Source organism: Temnothorax nylanderi, unplaced genomic scaffold (genome assembly GCF_030848795.1).
Source record: "Temnothorax nylanderi isolate EJ_2023f unplaced genomic scaffold, tnyl_v1.0 TNYL_tig0242_pilon, whole genome shotgun sequence".
In the NCBI taxonomy this organism is placed as follows: domain Eukaryota; kingdom Metazoa; phylum Arthropoda; class Insecta; order Hymenoptera; family Formicidae; genus Temnothorax; species Temnothorax nylanderi.
This window is the reverse complement of record NW_027249304.1, coordinates 198,592-208,121: the sequence shown is the minus strand read 5'-3', so window position 1 is coordinate 208,121 and position 9,530 is coordinate 198,592. Positions and strand designations below refer to the sequence as shown.

Sequence of the window (9,530 nt, the reverse complement as noted above, 5' to 3'; positions counted from 1 at the left end):
ATAATACTCTACATTTATAAAAAAATTGAGCCCGATATCTTAAAATTTGCGGAAGTTAGAGCAACCAAGGACATTTCTAAAAAAATTCAAAATTTTATAAAGAAAGAACCCCTTTACTGATTATCGCCAAATTCAATACCAACCTTCCTTTAATGATACTCTATCGATTAAAAAAAATTTAGCCCGATATCTCAAAATTTACGAAAGTTATAGCAACCACGCACGGATATCAAATCCACATACGTACACACGCACACATGCACACACACACACACACATACGCGCGCACGCACACACATAAACGCGCGCGCACGCACGCACGCACGCACGCACGCACGCACGCACGCACACACACACACACACACACACACACACACACACACACACACACCACACGCACGCACGCACGCGCGCGCGCGCACACGGACATTTTGTAAAAATGTGATTTTTCGACGTTTTAGAACATTATCTGAACACATTGGCAGAGAAAACTAAAAAAAAATTTTTCACGAAAATAAAGCTTCCTCTAAGAGAAAGCAAGAAATCCATATTTTATATAATGTGTATTTCTAAAATCAGGGTCGGCGTTAGGGGCGTGCGAACAGTGTGTTGCACACGTAAAAGGTCAATATGGAGGGGTGAAAGCCATAGTAATGTAAGTCAAAGTTTTTAAGATATTGAATTGTGTGCATAGATGCAATTTATGTATTGTATAAATTGCATCTATGCACACGAGTCAATATTTTAAAAAATTTGACTTATACCACTATTACTTTTACCCCTCCATATAAAGGTGCCTTTTCACGTTGACGTTCGATCGGCTCGACGCTCATTTGCAGCGAGCAAAAATCTTTTAGAAATAATATATTTTATTTATATATATTATATCCGTAAAATATTACAACTTGAAGATATTAATTGAAAATAATTAATATTTTACGTATTTCAAAGTCCATTTTTCTACTGGGACGATCAACGACGATTCAACGTTAATTTGAATGTTGAATAAATTCAACTTCATTTCTTGACGCTAGCGTCAAAGTGAAACCACGTGACCTTAGAAATATTGTGTGTGTGTGTGTGTGTGTGTGTGTGTGTGTGTGTGTGTGTGTGTGTGTGTGTGTGTGTGTGTGTGTGTGTGTGTGTGTGCGTGTACAGGGTGTTCGAAATAAAAGTATACAGCCGAAGAGATGGGGTTGATTGGTGTTCGGAATTGAGGCAAGGCGATGCCGCGAGTATGCGGCGCGCCAGCCGAACGACGACCCGTTCTGCACTTGCAAGCCCGCGAATTCGGGCGGACGCGGCACTACCCCCAGAACCGCGAGCGCGAGTGACAAGTCTCACCGCGGAGCGGCTGACCTTTCTCGTACTTCATTTACAAACACGAGACTATATAAAGGCATGCCTGCGAACAAGGATTTACCTCTCGCAATGAATAACTCCCACGAGCATTATACCGGATGTCGAGACTGCGATTGAGATTTTACAAGGTTGTGAGGACTATTATCCAACCTGGAGCGAGAAAAGTCAGCCCTCCGTTCAAAGGAACGCAGAGCTAAGACTGACCTCCGCTACCTTTTTACACCGAGAGGGTCCGCCCCTCCCACCTGGCGAACAGGCTTATTCGTTCAATGGTGGTAGAGCCAAAGGGCCACTCCATTCGTGGAAACCGCCAAGGAGAAGAAAGGACGTACTCGACGAGAAAGATCGACCAAAAGGAAGAGAGGCCATCATTGTCACTAGCAGAAGACGACGGAGCTGGCCCTGCCCTCCACAAAAATCTCGCAGCTTTTTTTCGGTCGGGCTTCCATACTCCGGAATTTAAAGCCGACCTTCATATAACATCGGAGAGGTCTCTGACGACATAAGACCAATGTACATATCGACTGAATAAAATAGACTGCTTGTCATTTTAACTCTAACCGAGCCGATTCACTCGCCTTCACTTCCTATCTCGGCGCATCCGAAACATTCTGGTCTTTCGAGCCGGATGCTGCCGAGTGCAAGGAACCTGTGAATCGGCGAATCGCAGCGGATTGCTTGTCCGCATTGACACGGAGCGCGTAGCCGTGATCAACCAATTAATTCTGAAAGGACAGTGGCGCGAAGCGCACTGACCACAATGAGCCTAGACGCAGAAGGCGCAGTGCGCAGCCAGCAAGAGGTGCTGGGCCGCATGGCAATGGCCTACGAGAACTTAAAGAAGTCCGGAGCCAACAAGATCACTGTGGGCATGGTAGAGACTCGCATGGCCGCTCTTGACGCAAACTGGGAGAAGTTTGAGGCGAACCACGACGTACTGCAAGCCACTCATTGGAAGGCCTTGTCTGACAAGAAGTATTTCAAAGACGATCTCTATGCCGTGGCTGAAGAGACGTGCTTCACCCAGAAGGCGATGTTCCTTTACCTGCTGGACAAGTTCCAACGCACGCCGACCGAGAAGTCAGAGGAGAGAGCTGTCAAATCAACGGGGGGGGGGGGGGGCAATGCGCAAAACCTTACCTCGCATTCAATTGCCACAGATTTCGGGAGCATACGAGGACTGGCCAGCCTTCCGTGATCTCTTCCAATCAATGGTGGATAGCGATCCTTTCTTACACGAGGTGGAGAGACTTCACTACCTTAAAAGCAGCATGAAAGGCGAAGCAAGCTCTCTCATTCGCAATTTGCCAACCACAGCTGAAAACTACGCTCGAGCTTGGGCGACACTCACCGAGCACTACTCCAATACGTGATTACTTGTTCGCACCTGTTTCACCACGTTCACTTCGTTGCCAAAGATGAAGAACGAATCTGTGAACGATCTTCGAAGAATTTTCCATGCAGACTGCAGGCTCTCTGGAAAGCATAGGACGACCTGTCACTTTCTGCAATGACCTGTTCGTCCATCTCGCAATCGAGATGCTCGATTCATGCTCCCGTTGGGAGTGGGAGACATCGGTCAGCAGCACCACAGAGCCACCATCTCTCGACACTTTACAGAGCTTCCGAATGTCGAGTGAGAACCCTGGAGGCGCTACAGCCGGAGAAGGGGGACTCGAATGCCACAGCAAAACGAAGCACCTCAGCACGAACTGCTCAATTACACATCGCGACACGTAAGTTAAAGGGAGCCGATCGTTGCACCCTATGTCAGATTTTTAATTGCTTCGGAAAGCACAGTGTGGCTGACTGCCAATCAAAACAGTCATGCGCCTCATGTTAAGAACGCCATCACAGCACGATGTGATCTCTACGCCAAGGGCACAGTATATACAGTAGCGCAACTCTCTGTCGGCACCTTTGATGTTAGCGTGGATGAAAATGAACTGCACATGCGCGTGCGAGGTATGTAACCAATCAGAGCACCGATAATCTGTCTCACTTCCTCTCACTGTTATAAGTTTCTCTCTCTTTCTAATTTATCGTTGCGTGTCAGACGCGCGCGTTTGAAAAAAGCACGTATTTGATTGGGATAATGTATGGAGATGCATGTTTGACGTGCGTTATAACGCGCGGAAACGCATGCATAAACAACAAGGGTTACATTTGAGATAGAAATAAAACATGATGTACAACCAGACGCGCGCTATATATTTATTTATTGGCACTATATATTTTTTAATTATATATATATATATATATATATATATATATATAGGTATATACAAAATACAGATAAATTTTAATAATTTGTATAGCAATTATACAAATGTGCCATATTACTTCTTCGTGTTATACACGAGTTGTATAACACAAATCAATAAATTATTTATGCTGTCAATATTTAAACGGTCACAAAAGGAAATATCAAGGAAATATTAAGAAAATTATATAATACAATAACTTGTAACTTAATTTTATCTAATTCTTTTTATTCACAATGACAAATATGTATATTATAGGTATATGTATATGTGACAAATGTATAAACTGTCAAGTTACATGATTTCTGCAATGATAATTGCAATAACAAAGTAAACGAAATGAAAAAACTAATAAAAGTTAAATCTGTTACATGCCCTTTTAAAAAGCGGATAAAAAGTATGTAAATAAGTTGATGACTCGTGTTGGCAATATTCTGTGAAACAAAAAAGAAAAAAATATAAAAATTATTAAATAATAAAAAAAATAAACAGAACATACAAAGACTTAATTATATAAATAATACAATAATATATATGTAAATATCATGCAAATTAAAGAATAGTAAAACAAAATAATAAATAATAAAAAGTGCATAAGATGTAAAAAGAATGTTAAATATAGTTTAAGTAAAAGATAGTGTGTATAAAAATGCAAATAGTGTATTGAGGTCATATTTCTTTGAAAAAATTGTATTCTAGTGTACAATTTCACAAAATATATAAAACAAGTACAATACGGCCAGATAGAAAACACATAGTAATATATGTATGTATATCAGTAACAAAGTCAGTTCCAAGCATACATATATAAAACAGAAATTTACATTGACAAATATTAATAAATGAAAATAAAAGAATGTCATACTAAAGTTAAAAGTATACAATAATAAAAATATGCAATTTGTAAAACATAACAAATGTCTTGACTCCTAATATTCCTATACCTAAAATAAGTAAAATATATTTATTAATTTTTTGTGTCCAACTCAATCATTAGTCCGTACTTCAGTTACTCGATCCACCTCAGTACGAACCAAAGAAAGAGTAGTAAAGAAAGTAACTTAATATTTACAGTTAAAAATTTAATATTTAATACTTATAACACTGTATGTAACTATACTAACTATAAAATCTATTTATTATAATAAACATAGCATGCAAACAGAAAATGAAGATTAAGAAAATTATAAGAGTTGTTATAACCATGACCATAAACTGTTTATAACATATATAAACACGGTATATGCTCGCAAATACAATTTCACAATCAGTCATACACTTAAGAAATATATATTAGTAATGGTGTATATAAAAATAAAACTGTCTATATATATGTATATATATATATATATATATATATATATGTGTGTGTGTGTGTGTGAAATAAAGAAAGCAATATATATTATATATGAAAGAAAAGACTTATAAATGTAAAATATTCAAAAGTTTTCTGTTTCTTTTACCAATACGTTTACATGCCTTATTATGTTGTTTTAAAGTATAATAAATGCGCATACGGAAAAATAATTTTATTAAATAAATTGTTGGGAAATGTAGACACGGCGCTTCAAAAGTTACATTCTGTGCAAGTTGAAATAAATATATACCAATGTTTTCTTTAAAGCAATTACTTTCAAACGTTTTCACAAATATTTCCTCTAATTGATGTATATAATTACAAAAATTATTACTTGGTAAATTTAATTTTCCAAAAGGATTTTCCTCTGTATTGTAAGCTCGGAAAGAACAATACAAAGCAGTATCATCTAAGACAGTCATATTTTCATTTACATAATCTGTACACGCTTCACACGTATGCATTTCTGTACATTTTTTAATTAAATATCCGCAAACATATTTAAAGGCATTTTCTTCTGGTAGTTCCATGTTATGATAATCGTGATTGGGAATATCTAAAATTACACGTGCCGTAGATGGAATAAATTCTGAGGAAGTAGACGGATTCGAACATGACACACCAACTAAACTTAACATGCGATCAGTATCTGCAGCACAATTTTGCGCATCTGAATGTTGTAACATCTTCATACTAAATAATTTTTTAAAGGCACGACTAAATTGTATCGGTGTCGGATTTACAGAATTACCGCCTTGTTGTCTAACACAGCCAAAGAAATTTTCTAAACAATCTTGATTGATTCTTCGTGTCCGAATATGTGGAAAATTATGACATTTTAATTTTTCCCAAAGTTGCATCATGCTATTAATAGTTATTTGCCAACATTCGAAGCAATTAACTTTTACACGAGATCCTTTCTCATTAATTACATTAATAGTTTTTAACAAACATAACATTTCTTCTAAAAATTTAATTTGTTTTTCGCTTCCTGTAAATACTTGCGCATATTCCTTTGGACTATTTAAACTGGAAGAATTTAAAATATCGAATAATTTATCAAAATGGTCGATATAATCTATTGTTCCAACTGCTGCGCTTGGAAGAAGGCCCAAGGACAAGTAAGTGCACATGCCTGCACACATATGATTACTGAGAACTTGAACAGTGTATGATACTCTCATTTTATCTAAATTATTTGGCTCGATATGCTTTTTAGTTAACTTTGGGACCAATTTTATCTACTGTTTACTGTCTCTGTTATAAAATTCAATAATATAATCCCATGAAGCAACTTTGTTATTTCCAAATTGTATATTATGTTTCAACAAATTATCACGAGTTCTTTTCATTAAATGCGGAGTATCGAATATATATAGTACCTCATGTTCGTCAACTAAAAAGATTGAATTTTGTACAGAAATACCTAATTCTCGGGATAGTTGTGTAAAGTTAGATCCCATGTCCGAAATTAAAGCATGCACAGTAGCACCGCAATGTTGTAATTTACGTATAACATCAAATAGAATAGGTTTCAATACATTAGATTTACATGCATTTTCGACAAAACAAAAGCAAAGGGAAAGTTTCCAATTACCTGCAATACTACGTGCCATAATAACTAAAACACTTTTTGCAGGTAACGGTTCTTTCTGATCATTACCGGTATCTTGAAAACCAATTATTTCATCTTGTGAAACATTGTAAAATAAATGAGCTTGTAGACTCATTTCATCTATGCACAAAATGCAATGACGTTCTAATAATGGCAATGAATTTAACTTTACAGCTAACACATTAAAAATTTTATCATTTATACCGGGTTTAATTTGCCACGTTTGTGTAAACTTGTGTAGACTGCGTATGGCAGGTAATGCTAATTCTTTTTGAAGTTCTTTATAACATCGCGGACTTAGAAAGTATATACCTAAAGCGAATTGTTTAAATTCGGAATTATACCGTCTTCCACGTTTGCTTTTAATTTGCGCATCAATTTGGGCAGATAACAATCGTGCGAAAGTTGGAGAAAAAAACTTACAGCCTAATTGACGTAGAATCTCATGGTCCTTAAGCTTCTCTTTTTCTGATTTCTTCTTCCTTATAGTTAAAATCTTCACTTTCTTCTGAAGCCGTCTGTTTCTTTCGTCCAGTGTTTTTACTCTCCCTTGTAATCGTACAATACGTTGTTGCAATTTTTTCTTCCGCGGACTTTCTTCTCTTCTTTCTTCTCTTCTTGAGCATGTGCTGCTGGACGTGTTCCTATACGTTACATATACATATATTATAGCAAAAAAACAGATAGTAAAACTCTAGAAAGAAAGCTTAAGTATTAATTACAACTTTAGAAATGTCAATAACAAAAATATATAAAAATAAAATAAACCAAATATTTATTATAAAATCTTGAAAAACTTATATTTGAATATTAATTAAATAGAGATGGTATTGATAATCTTATTTATTTAAAATTATCTTATATATGCATGTACTCCTTATATGTATGTGGAGACATGTTAAAATAAGACAAATGTTTATAAATACAATTACTCTCACGTAATATTATTTATATCTTGTTATATTAAATGCAGAATGCAATTTTTAAAAGAAAAGGAACAAAATAAAATAGAAAAATGGAATGTAATAAGTTGTAAGTTTAAGTCGAAATCTACAGACTGATTATAAAAAACTGTATAAAAGAAATAATATAAAAATACATATGTATGTATATAATGTAAATACAAAAACGTACGGCTTAGCAATATGGACATCTTTATCACATTTTGGCATCTGCTCTGTAGGCGGGAATGATTTCGACTGTAAAGCGGGGAGCACACACTTCTGCACAACGCATAATGCGTAAGCATAAGAAAACTGATTGGTCTATTTCCTTATGCACATGTGTATGGACCAATCAATTTTCTTATGCTTACGCATTATGCGTTGTGCAGAAGTGTGTGCTCCCCGCTTAAGTCACTGAAACATACCATTTTAGTGTAATATTACTTTTTATTGCTAAATAAAAAATGTCTAAAAAAATTAATTATAAGAACAAAATACTATCTATAACAGAAAGATAAATACATTTTCAGATATTTAAGTACCTATTTGTTTCCTCTTGTTGTAAAATATACATATTTTCTTCTTCAGGGGTAGCTCTTCATCCATCTTCTCATTTTCTGATGTTGTAATACATTGTTGTAATGCATTGCTATAAATTATATGCAATATCATTAATTAATGTGTATATATATTATCAAAAATATTGTTTGATATTGTTTAATATACAATATACTATTGAATATAAAAAACCACATTATTTAAAATAAAAAAGAATGTACATTATAAGATGTGTATAGGCTTACTTTCTTCCAAAAAATATTGTTGGTACAGCATCTGGATGAAGATGATCTCTACTTTTACTTACCTTGTACCACTTTTCTTCAAAATGTAAGTGGCACAATCAGTAATTGCGATGGGCATATTCTACACCCATTGCTTCCAAATCCAATCGTTCACACGCACGTATCCATTGCAACCATCTGTAAATATTAATCCAATTTGTAATTGCAAAGAAATATTGTAATAATATACACATATGCATGCACGTATAATATACATACATTTAGAAATATAAAAATAGTATGTCATAATATGTAAATTCATATACGTGTTTTAAAAAATAATTAATAAATGAAATAAAATCATTATACCTTTCATGTTCCTTTGGAAACCGAAAAAAATGTCGTTTTTCTACAATATTTTTATTGCATTCCCTAACAACACACCACGCGCTTGATTGATGGGCCATCTTTTTCTTCCAGATTTTCCCTCAAGAATTTCTTCACAAATACCTGCAACAAAGCTAAGATCAAAGTGCTTTTCCTTTAAGAGAATCGAGAATCCGTACAATTTTTGTACAGATTAACTATTCTCCGTAAGGAAAATAATTTATTCTCAGTTTTCTTGCACCGTTCACTAAACACTAAACACTATTCACGGAGGACTTATCACTTCATCACTTTATCACTTTATTATTTTTCGCATCAGATCACATCAGATGTCCGTTGCCGCCACTTTCTACTGAACGGCCATTTAAATGTCACATGAGCATCTCAACGGTGCTGACAGAGAGCGAAAATACAGAGAGGAAGTGAGCAGAAGTGAGACAGAATATCAGTGCTCTGATTGGTTACATACCTCGCACGCGCATGTGCAGTTCATTTTCATCCACGCTGAAATCGGGAGAGTTGCGCTACTGTATATACTGTGCCAAGGGATCGACTGTGGCGACCACGTCAAATCATGCTCGATACACGGAGCATAAGCCTGGTGGGGTGCTCCTTGCCACCGCTCAGGTCTATCTCACGGACCGATGGAGCGGCCGCCACTTGGTGCGCGCACTAGTGGATCCGGGTTCAGAGATGTCACTCCTGACAGAGGCCTGTAGGAAACCCGAGGATCAAGGATGGTAATAAGGGCGCAGATACAACTCACTTAAATCGTAGTTAAAATCTTTACTGTTTGCCTTTACACGAGTCGTTACTCTA

The 9,530-nt window shown here is 36.0% G+C and overlaps 1 long non-coding RNA gene across 1 annotated transcript; it reads right to left on the bottom strand.

The window, feature by feature from the left end:
• Positions 1–3,833: 3,833 nt before the first annotated feature.
• On the bottom strand, positions 3,834–9,173 carry LOC139779814 (uncharacterized). Its single transcript, XR_011720018.1, has 6 exons — positions 8,694–9,173; positions 8,408–8,522; positions 8,085–8,191; positions 7,733–7,956; positions 7,022–7,242; positions 3,834–4,060 (listed from the first exon to the last, which is right to left on the bottom strand). It is a non-coding gene; the product is annotated as an uncharacterized lncRNA (long non-coding RNA).
• Positions 9,174–9,530: the final 357 nt, after the last annotated feature.